Source organism: Camelus ferus, chromosome 2, assembly GCF_009834535.1.
Source record: "Camelus ferus isolate YT-003-E chromosome 2, BCGSAC_Cfer_1.0, whole genome shotgun sequence".
In the NCBI taxonomy this organism is placed as follows: Eukaryota; Metazoa; Chordata; class Mammalia; order Artiodactyla; family Camelidae; genus Camelus; species Camelus ferus.
Genome location: NC_045697.1, coordinates 58,321,276 through 58,333,352, shown reverse-complemented (window position 1 = coordinate 58,333,352; position 12,077 = coordinate 58,321,276).

Sequence of the window (12,077 nt, the reverse complement as noted above, 5' to 3'; positions counted from 1 at the left end):
TAATATATATAGTTATTATGTATGTAGTATTACTAATCTAATGGTAATGCTAGCCAAATACCCTAGAATTCAGTTGACAGTAAGTCACATGATTTTTCCCTGTAATGAATAGTATACATATAGCTGGAATTCCACTTGCCTATGTTACATCCAGGCTTTTACCAGATTACCCTACTGGAGAACTTTGGCAGTCTCCAGGGAATGCATATGCATCTGTTCTGGTCACTGCTCATCCAGCAGCCCTCTGGCTCTAGAATCCTGCTCTCCACTCTACTCCATTGACCATGTGCTCTGTAGCATGTCATCTCACCCTTTGTCTTCAGACTAACTTCTCTCAGGTGACTATTGCTGGTCCAAACTGCTTCATTTTAAGTTTGGGCAGAGAGCCGGCTTTTCAGTTCCCCCCAGGAATCACTGGGAACAGGTTGTCATGTTTAACAAGGTTTTACTGAAGACTTGGGAACAATAGAAGGAAATATAATATGAACAGCTTTACAAGGAAACACCATTGAACCACTTTCAGTGCAAGCCAGCATCAGCACAGTTCTTCCTGCACCCACCAGAGCCTGAGAAATAAAGGTGCCAGGTCAGTATTTTTTTGTGAATTAATTAATGCAATTAAATGTTTGTAAGATCTACCTATTCAAATATATTCACAGAGTTTTGAACTAGGAGGCTCTTGACCTCCAACCTGCCAACGTGCGTCAGGGTTCAATTCATCTTTCCTTGAAGATTGTGACTTTGAGAAGTACTCTGATCCAGGTCCCATCTCTTCAAAGTTAGCACAAACTATTTTCTTCTCCTTATCCAAATATGAGGATTATTTCAGGAGTAGTGATTGTTATAATACTTTCATTATTCTAGTATCTGCTGTACCATGCTACTTTTAAATACAAAAATACCACTGCTTTAGTTGGTATGATAACAGGCAGCAACTCCATCCTCTTTTTGAATTTCTTCCCCACCCCACCCTTCGCTTTTTGTTTTTCTGAGTCTCTCACCCTTGAAACTCTCTTCAATACCTTGTAATAGCTTATAATATAAAAGAATATGAAAAGGAATATGAAATTTCTGGTGGACTACACTGTCCACCAGAAGTTAACACAACATTGTAAATTGACTATACTTTAATTTAAAAGGAAAAAAAAAGAAAAGAAAGAAACTTGGTACTCTCACTGCAAGGCACTTAACCACTTGTTTCCACTTAGTTCCTGCAAGCTCCTTCTCACCCATTCCATTTCTGTATGACCTCCTCCTGTCTGGCAACCCTACCAGTTATCCAAGTTCACATCTTTCTTCCTAGGAAGGGGAGAAGTTAGATCAAAAGAAGGGACACTCTGTAATCAAATGTTCTGCAAAATTGCCCTTAGGAAATCTCCTGAGAATTCTGGTCAGGGTAAATAAACGTGTTGAGGAATTCTGAAGCCTAATGAGCCCAAGCTCTCTGAGAGACAGGACTTCATTCCTAGTCTGCCTTGGGTATGCTGGACTAAAGTTAAAAGGGAGCAACTGAGCCCAGAGCAGCTATCAACTTAAATTAGCATGATGACAACTGATACACAGGCACATATCTGCATTTACATCTTACCCGATGCTTTGTTTAAAGCTAAATTATCTGTGTTTTCATAATTTCTAATATTATATTAGTACACAGTTAAATGCAAGCAATGTTTTTGTATTAAGCTTTTTCTTTAAGAAGTTTTGAGCTTATACATTTGTTTTAATCTTTCTATAATCATGTAACTTAAAAAAGATTAGAGAATTATAATATTTATTATTAATAATATTTCTTGATTTGCTTATTCACTCCTCTTTGAAAAAGCGTATCACTTACACATGTGGGTTATCAAAGGAGTGATGTTTGTGTCCTTTGAGAAGGTAGTTCTGACATTCAAAAAGTGAAGTGGAATGCTAGTCAAAATCAGAGGTGGAAGAGAGCTTATTTTTATTATTATTTTAATTGAAGTATAGTTATTTACAGTGTTACATTAGTTTCAGGTATGTAACAGAGTGATTCAATATTATTATAGAGCATACTCCATTTAAAGTATTATAAAATATTGGTTATATTCCCTGTGATATCCATTACATCCTTGTGTCTTGTTTATTTTATAGCTAGTACTTTGTACCTCTTACCCTCCGCCTCCCCATCTCCCCACTGGTAACCTCTAGCTTGTTCTCTGTATATGTGAGTCTGTTCTGTTTTATTATACTCTTTTTTTTTTTTAGGTTCTACATATAAGTGAAAACATACAGTATTTGTCTTTCTCTGTCTGACTTACTTTACTAAGCTTAATACTCTGTAGGCCCATCCATATTGTTGCAAATGGCAAAATTTCATTTTTTTTATGGCTGAGTAATATTCTCTCTCTCTCTCCACACACACACACACACACACACACACACACACACACACGTGTATATTACATCATACCTTATTTATCCAGTCATCTGTTGATGGACACTTAGGTTGCTTCCATATCTCAGCTATTGTAAATATCGCTGCTATGGACATTGGGGTGAATGTATCTTTTCAAATTAATACTTTCTTTCTTTTTTTTTTTTTTTTACCAGAGCAATAAAGTATTTATTTTTATCACAAGAGTTACTGAGAAACGTGATTGTCATTATTTCAATTCCACCCCTCACTCTTGCTTTCAGCCCCATCTTCGCTCCCTTTTACACAAGCGCTACAAGTAAGCAGAGCTCGAGGCCGCTAACTTACTGCGCAAGCGCTCTGAGGCAGCCTCCAGTCCGGGGAGCGCAGGCGCACTTACTGCAGAACCAGTGCCTCATCGCCTTCCTGGAACCCGCCGCAGTGCGCAAGCGCGCAACACCTCCCTTTCCCTCCCCCTAGTCCCTCACCCCTGCCTCCTTTCCCCTTCAAGAAGTCGGCTTCGCGGCGCGCTCCTCAGTGAGGAGGCCGGTGGCCTGACACCGGAGGTGCTCTCTCGACTCCCGGAAGATCATGCACCAGCCCGGCCGAGGGGGCGGCCCGGCGGCTGGGCCCCTGCCTCCGTGCCTACCAGGCTTGTCCCAGGTGAGAGCAGACGGGCTTAACGCTTTCTTTTGAAGAGAACTTATTTTAGTGAATGCAAAGTAAAGTTACTTAGCTAAGGCAGCAGTGGGTATTGGAGAGTAATGGGAGGTGCATTTGGGTTGATAGGCGAATTCTTACTTTAAAGTCAGCAAAGAAATTTTGCGCTGAGGGAAGCAGGAAATAGTGAGTTCAAAAAATTTTAATTTGTTAAAGGAATCACAGAAATTGTACAGCTTTTGATTTAATGTGTTGATACTACAGCTGGACATATTATCTAACAAAATAGCAACATTGTATATTATGCTATCAGAATGAAAGGAATAAAAGAATAAAAATGTATGCCTTCTATCCATTCTAGAGTTGAAATTGTAGTGGCACACCCTATTACTCACATAAAATCCAAATGTTCTCTCTTTATTTAAAAACAATAAATTTGGAAAAAATGTCCACACCTCTGAAGTAAAACTCAAGTGACAATTATTTAGGAAACAAATCTCAAGTGCAGAATTTTCTTGTGAAGAAAAATATTCTGAATCATTTTCAAACATTTGATAGATGCTGTGAACCTCCTTTGTGAATCTATGGGGAAAATCCAATTAAACAGTGAAAGCAATGGAAAGTTAGCATCTACTGAAGAAAACAAAAATATTCCTTTGTATGTATTGTGTGTCGTGTGTATGTATGTGTGTGTGTGTGTGTGTTTCTGTGTGTATGTACTAGATCTTGTATTGATTTTGTTACTGACGTAGGAAGCATCACAAAGACAAGCATCCCCATGCCAGCTAGAGAGATACAAACTAAGAGCATATTGTTGTTTAAACTTTGTGACAAATATTGCAGATGCCAAGATAGGTGCAAAATTTTCAAATTATCACCTGGTTTGTTTTCAAGAAGGAAAAGCATCATGCTGCTTAGCGGAAATGTTGTACCATTGTGATTCTAACACCTACTCTCTGTTCAAGACAAACCCTTAAACTCTTACATTTGTGATGGTGTCACATTTCATTGAGAAGAATCTATGCCAATTGTACAGCTGTGTGATGGCAACTTAAAGAACTTTTGTAGCTCAAGGATTGCAACCTATTAAAATATCTTCATTTTAGAAACTAAGGATGCATTTTGGTTTCTTTAGGTCATGTTTTTGATGGATTTCTAAAAAAACCCACAGTGGAATTAGAGAATGCAATATTCATCCCTCCAATACTAAATTGAACATATATACAAGAGCAGGAAGAGAACACCATTGCCATGCTATTATTATTATCTTTTTAATGGAGGTACTGGGAATTGACCCCAGGACCTCATGTGTGCTCAGCATGTGTTCTACCACTGAGCTATACCCACCCCCAACATGTTAGTTTTTTACATGAATGTATTCTGCTGACTTATCCTAGATACTCATGTGATGGTTAATCAGCTATCTGTAACACTATTTTAGCACGCTAACTGCTGGCATTGAAAGTGTTACCTGTTGTCATTTGCTTGTGTGGCACTGTTCTTGTGAGCTACTAATATGCATAAAAGACAAATAAATATGATGCATTTAGATGTTGGAAGATCTTATGCATTGTGTAATATCCAATTGTAACAATAAGAGTGAATGTTGATAAGGGCCTGTCAACTGGTTGTTCCAATAGCCTGCTCATTTTAGAAATAAAACCACAAATTCATTTTACATCAGTGTAAAGCTTCTGTGAATTGCTACAAGAAGTAGTCTGCAAGTTAAAATGGTTATAGAAGATGTCTGTCCAGATTGGTGGGAACAGGAAGAATTTGGTATTTAAAAGTCCATATAATCTGTAGAGTGGCTGGCTGCCCATGAGCTGTCTCCTAGTTCTATAACTTTGATTTTGCTTTCTGTTCTCCTGGCCCCTCGAAACACTTTTTTACACACTTCTTCATAGTAATAAACTCAATGTCGATATAGTCCTTTCTCTTTAATGAAAATCCCTCAAGCTTCTCTGTGGCTTGGGTCTGTGAGTTGCTCTCATTAACCTCATTTGTTACCCTTCTTGTGCTCCATTTCATGCAAGCCCCAGCTCTTTCTCTATTTTATGTCATCTCCCTCTAACTGAATATGCGGGACCACAGAAACCTGGCATCTGGATGTGTCAGGGACAATATTTGAGAGTCTGCTCTGTATTTTAGGATTAAATTCCATCAACCGGATAAGTCGTAAGTTGATTGACATGCTGTTTATATTATGATTTGCATATTAAACATCTATAAATATAGTATTTTGAATATTTTGAACATGTCAGACAACTGTCACATTAACAGTAAAATAAGTTTCGCATCTTTATCTTTTTGCCTTGTGACCCATTTTTATTTCCACCACCATTTTGTACACACACACACACACACACACACACAGGCACATCCGCCAAACCCCTTAGTGGATTAGACATGGGGAAGGATCCTGTATAGACCTTGTATAGAGGGATGCTAATATGATGTGGTATAGAAGAGAATAGAAATTCCTACCACCACTGAACTATAGGTTGGAGGCTGAATTTATTTTCTATGAGCCTCTTGAACCACTAATTTCGAAAAATGATAGATTATTTAATGCCAGCAGCTTTTGACCATTTTTGCTTTAGACTTTTTGAATGTTATTACATTTTCAGTTGCATTGGTTTTATAAATTGATCCCTGTGAAACTGTCTTTTCCAAAGGTTCTGTGCCTTCTTTCAAGCTGGATTAATGCCACTGAATTTGCCCTTTGATGTTAATAATTAAAAAAAGAATAAATACTCCTTGTGGATTTTTTCTTCAATGTAGTTTAAGCTTAGTTTCTTTCTCAGTAGCAGCTATCTGATAAGATTTACATCAATGATGAAGACTAGTTGGAGTTCGTGGTTCATTTTTGAACTGTCAGGAAGAATACTAAGTATGTTTCTGTAGTCTCTCTGAAATTATCATGCTTTATACAGAAAATCTTTTGATTTTCAGTGAGTATATATATCTGAGTATATTTGGTTTCATTCAATCCAGAAGTATTTATTGTGCATGAGCCATTTTGAATGATACTATGTAGGAATCCAAACAATATAAGGTAACGTTTTAAAGTTACCATTATGTATTAGTGAAAACAAGACAATTACAAATAACTGTATTAAAAATAAAACATGGAAAATATTCTAAAAGTGGTAAAATGCATTGTAGGAATACAGAGAGAGTAGTTTTTTCCATTGTTATTCTATTTCCATTTATTATACTATAACCCTAAAATTTTTGAGGATTTGATATGGCAATGCATTTTAGTCACCTTCTTCAAATTTTACTAAATAGCCACATTCTTATTTTTAAAATATTCTTGGAGAGAATCTATTTGTAAATTCAGTGCTTCTGATTTGAAATAACTTTTGTTACTGTTACTTGATTTTAGTAAAAGTATTGTAGAATATCCTACAGTATATAACTCTGAAAAAATTCTAATATGTGAGCTTTAATCCCATATAAGTTATTATAAATTTGTGAAGGTAGAAATCATTAGTGTAAATTATTTCAGCACACTGGAGAATAGTATGAATGTTTGATAAAATTCTGGACCATTTGTTTATTTTCAGAAACCCCAAGGTATTGAAACTGCTACAGCTACCAGGAAACTAAGAAAAATTTAAAAGCCTGCAGGAGATTCACAGTGGTACTAGAAGTTTTATTAGGTAGAATCTTAGGCTCAGAAATCTGGTTAGTGGGCTCACCTTGTAGCTGTGTTTATTTAGGAAGCCCATTATTTTCCTTAGAGTATAGCTATGTTGGGGTAACTACGGGCTGATAGAGACCAGGGGGTAGGGAGCCCCATCTTCACAACAACCCATGTTATAACCACTGTATGAGATCATTAATTGAAAGATTTTACTGTGTTCAGTAACCTAATTACTTGTGATTTGTTTCTTGGGGGAATTTTCCATTGGCCTGAATGGCTGATATTACATGCAATGGCCTTAACTGAGAAAGAATATTTTTTTACAACATAGTATTTGCTATTCTTCTTTAACAGGTATGTTTTTAACATGTGTATGTCACCTGGACTGTAACATGATCTCTGATAAATATGATACACACTCTGTATGTATATGGTGAATTTGCTCTTGAGATGAATGCTCATTTGGGGCGTGTATTAGTTTGCTAGGTCTGCTGTAACAAAGGACACAGACTGGGTGGCTTAAACAGCAGATACTCATTTTCCTACAGTTCTGGAGGATGGAAGTCCAAGACCAGGATGGCAGAAGTTTTGGTTTCTCATAAGCCCTTCTTTTCTTGGCTTGTTGTCTTCTCGCAGTGTCCTCACAAGGCCTTTTCCCTGGTGTCTCTCTCCTGTTTTTATAAGGACACCAGTCATAATGAACCCTATGACCCCATTTAACTGTAATTCCCTCTTTAAAAGGCCTATCTCTAAATACAGTCACGTTGAGGATTAGGGCTGCAACACGTGAATTTGAGGGGACACAGTTTAGTCCAAAATAGACAGTTATGGGGTTTAGATTTGCTGAACAATAAGAAGCTCTAAAAAGTACGCTGAGTAACTAGGAAAATCGTATATGCTATGAGAAGATGCTTTGGCTGATATTTACTGGCTGCTTGTGTTACTCATCCAGAATGGCAACACTTGTTCAAGTCAAGAATCTGGGAACCATTCATTATTCTTCACTCCCCTGATATTTAATGAGTTGCCTGGGAGGATGAGATCTGTGTACTCTCCTGAAGATCATCAACTTTTCTCCAGTCTCAGTATGACTATGTTAACTTATATCTTGGTTGGATTACTATAGAAATTTCCTAATTAGTATTTCTGCCATTCTCCCAATTTTAAATCCTTCCAATTTGTTCCAAATTCAACATCCAGAGTGATCTTTGCATAGACTCTTCAGTGCTTCCGCTCAACCACAGGACTCAGTGAAATTCCCTGCATGATTGAATAAGCTTCTTGCCTACTTCTGTACCCTCGTCCCCTGTCTCCTCCACTCTTTTCTTTTCATGCTCACCTCTTAAGAGCTTTCTATGCTTTAGCCAGAATAAGCTTGCATTTCTTGATAAAGATCATGTTTCCTCTTGCCTCTGGTACTTTGTACATGAGGAAATTTTAGCCTGGAGCCCTTTCTGCCAAGAATCTTGTTTGTATTTAAAGTCTTAGTTTAGATACCACTTTGGCCAGGAAGCCTTTATTGACGTTCAAATCTGGGTCAGATACTCTTTTAAGGTACCACTCCAAACTTCTATGGTATTTAATTAATCCATTCTTCTCCCATGATAATAGTTCTCTCATTACATTAGAATTACATGTTTTACCAGTGTATGTACTACTAAAATAGAAGCTCCTTGACAAAGAGCAGTCCTGTCCTACTCACTGCTCCAGTGCCAGCACTAGTGTTGAGCCTGGCACACGGTTGGCCTTCAACAGGATGGAGTTACTGAATGAATGATTAGGTTACAGAATCTCTGCTAACACAGAACAGTTTTTGATAGGTTAGGGATGAATGGCAGGGTAATTATTCCAAAATTATAAGTTTTCTTTAATTATATTATTTTGCTGACTTCAATATTTTCTTCTGCTGTGTCTATAATTTTCTACACTGGAGAGTTTTCTATACTTTTAATCCCAAGTATCAGGTCATCACTTTTATTTTTGTTTTCACCTTATATGATACAAAGAGAAGCTTGAAAGATGCTGATATAGTATATAAGCTGACAACTGGGATGAAGCGAAAAGCTGAAGCCCGCGACCAAATTAACCAAGAGGAAGAAAGTAAAAGGGCTGTCTCTGTGACACGGGGATGCTTCAGGGCAGCTGAGGCTGCTGCTGTCAAGTTTCTGACTGATAACTGAGCTGGTAGCTCTTATTACTAGATTGCTTTCCAAAGACAGGAGACTCTGCAGCAGTGTGTGCGTGTGCATTTTAAGAGAGGAAATGTCCACCCAAACATCAGTGTCGTAAATTGTATGTGGCAATGAATTAGAGCTTTATTCTTCAAACAATGAAACTGAAGTGTGATTGAAAGAGAGTGAAGCATGAAAAAGGAACTCACATGCAAAACACCCCAGGCAGAAAGAATGCCTGTGTAATGACTGTGCTAAAAACGTATCATTTCTAAATAGATGCTATCAGTTTCACCGGGAATTGGGTCCAAGTTTGTAAACATTTAGTCGAATAATACATTGCAGAATAAAATTACCCTTTACTTCAGATAAAGTCTTTGACTATATAATTCTTATGAGAAGTGCTTGTAGGTTTTATTTCTTATGTCTTACATGTGCTCAGTTCTTTAGAAATCTTTATAATATATGACTCTTTTGTCCCTTTGAGTAAAATATACATTGAGCATATCAAGTCCTCTGGATTGTGAGTGAAAGGATTAGAAAATCATACTTACGAATCTTGCTGCTTCTGTGAATATAAAGAAACTGCCTGGTTGCCCCTGAGAGGACCTTTTGTACTATGTGGGCTGAGGTAATGCCCTGTTACTGGAGTTTTACTCCCAGAAAGGGAAATCTTGGGTAAACAGAATGTAGGTGACTAGAGAATATAATTTGCCCAGTGAGAAAATAACAGACCAAGAGTTTAAATCTTTCCCCAAAGAACTAGAACACTACCAGGAGTAGACTTAAGGTTACCTTCTGTGTATTGTTTTTATAACTACTTTGATATCAGTAATTAAACACACATTTATTGAGTGATTACCATGATGTCTAAGACAGTACTGGGCAATGGAGATGCAAAAATAAAGATTCTAGATGTTATTCTTGACATCAACTTGCTCACAACCCCTTGGAAAGCTCATGGTTTTTCTCAATAATGTGATCTTTCAGGAATTTTAATCTCATCATGATACTTTTCTTGCTTAAAGTCTTCAATGTGTTCCCTTTGCACCTAAAATGAACTAAAACTGAACACCGTGATTCACTAGAGTCCAGCTGATCTGGTCTAAATTTCTGTTGTCTTCCGCCACCTCCTTGTCCCTCACTGTGCTTTTTCAGAACTTTGCACAATCGCTCCTTCTTCCAGTTCTATTCTCTGTTCTATGTTTCTTCCTCAGGGAGGCTGCCTCAGACCACGATATTTAACAGTCACTTCACAGTCCGTACCTCTAAGTCAGTCTCTATCCCTTTTCACTGCTTAATATTTTTTTAACTTGAAGTACAGTTTATTTACAATATTGTGTTAGTTTCTGATGTGCAGCAAAGTGATTCATATATATATATTTTAAATATTCTTGTCCATTATAGTTTATTACAAAATATTGAATATAGTTCCCTGTGCTATACAGTAGGACCTTGTGGCTTATCTGTTTTATATATAGTAGCTTGTGTCTACTAGTCCCAAACTCCTAATGTATCCCTCCCCTCGCCCTTCCTCCCCGGTAACCATAAGTTTATTTTCTATGTTTTTGAGTCTGTTTCTGTTTTGCAGATAAGTTCATTTGTGCCATTTCTTTAGATTCCACATATAAGTGATATCATATATTCTTCTTTCTCTGACTTATTTCACTTAGTATGATCATCTCTAGGTCCATTCATGTTGCTAAAAATGGCACTTTCTTTTTTATAGCTGAGTAGTATTCCATTGTATATGTATACTGCATCTTTATCCAGTCATTTGTTGATGGACATTTCTCTGCTTAATATTCTTTATAACACTTGTCACTATCTGAAATATTTGTTTACATTAAGAAAATCTCAATGAAATTAAGTTCCATGAGGAAGAGACTGTTTCTGGTAACTGCTGAATTCCTGTCACATAAATGTGTGGCTCTTGGAAGGTACTTGATGAGTGCATGTCACATGAGTGGATGACGTTCTGGGGAGGCCTTGGCTGTTCTGTATATGGTGTCATGGTCCTCCACAAAGCCACATTCCCCACACAACCGGAATGGTGGAGAAAGCTCAGGAAGTCAATCAAAACGTTTTTGTAAAATGTTTTGTCCATTCTCCCATTAAATGCACGTTTATAAAATATAACTTGGCACTTTAAACATACAAAGAAATGTAGCATTTACCCTCAGTGAAGACCTCAACACTGAAAGATTCGTGGTAACATGAGATTTTTACCATGAACTTACATGGTCAGATGAAATCCTTTACCTTCATTTCTTGAAAATGAATATATTCCTAAAAACTTGGTTATAAAGTCAATTTTCACACAAAAAAGAACATTTTGGGAAAAAATAGGAAGTTTTAGTAAATAGATCTTGCATTAAATGATTTTTATAAAATATATATTCAGAAAGTGTGTTTTCATGTAAGAACTTCTTAATATAGAATATATTTGGAAGAGGTATATGTTGTAAAATCAAAGTAGCACTTCTGGTTATCTTAAAGCATTACTAGGTTTCAAACTTTACAGATGCTTTACTACAGTGGGCCAAGAAAGAGCCGATTTCAAAAAATAGTTTGGACTTAATGTCCACATGTGTTAGGCACCGCACCCCATGTGTGTAAACAGCATCCCTCTTATTTTAAAGTCTGCACTTGCAAATACTAAGGGTGCACTGAGAATGTTTATTATCTACCAATTTCCTTTTATCTTGAGAGACAGTCCTCAATATGATAAATTACCTTTTTGCTAGAAAATCTATTCCAGAAAAGCCCTCTGAAGTGAATACCTGTTAAACTAGGAAATCTTTAAAATGAGTCCATTTTATAATGAGAAAAAGAAATTGAAAGGCAAAGCACTGAAGTAAAATGCCTGATGCTTAGAGAAAAAAAATGAAACTGGACACCATGTAAAATTTACCTTTTTCAGTCATGCCTCATTAAAGATATAACCGTAGAGGTAACATGAAATGGCAAATGTCATGCTCAGGATAGGTTTTGCTGTATGTGATTATGTTCTTTGAGTTCATACAATTACACTGTAGTATTGTAGATTGCTTTGAGTTAACTTAAAAAAAATCTAATATTGTAAACTGAATTTTTGGGAGGACATGATTCATGGATAAATTTCAAGTTGTACCACTGGGCAACCTTTAGATTGAATTCTTCCATTTCCCATCTACCTTTCAGGTTCCCCAGAGAATGTATTGTTGAAGACCATGCC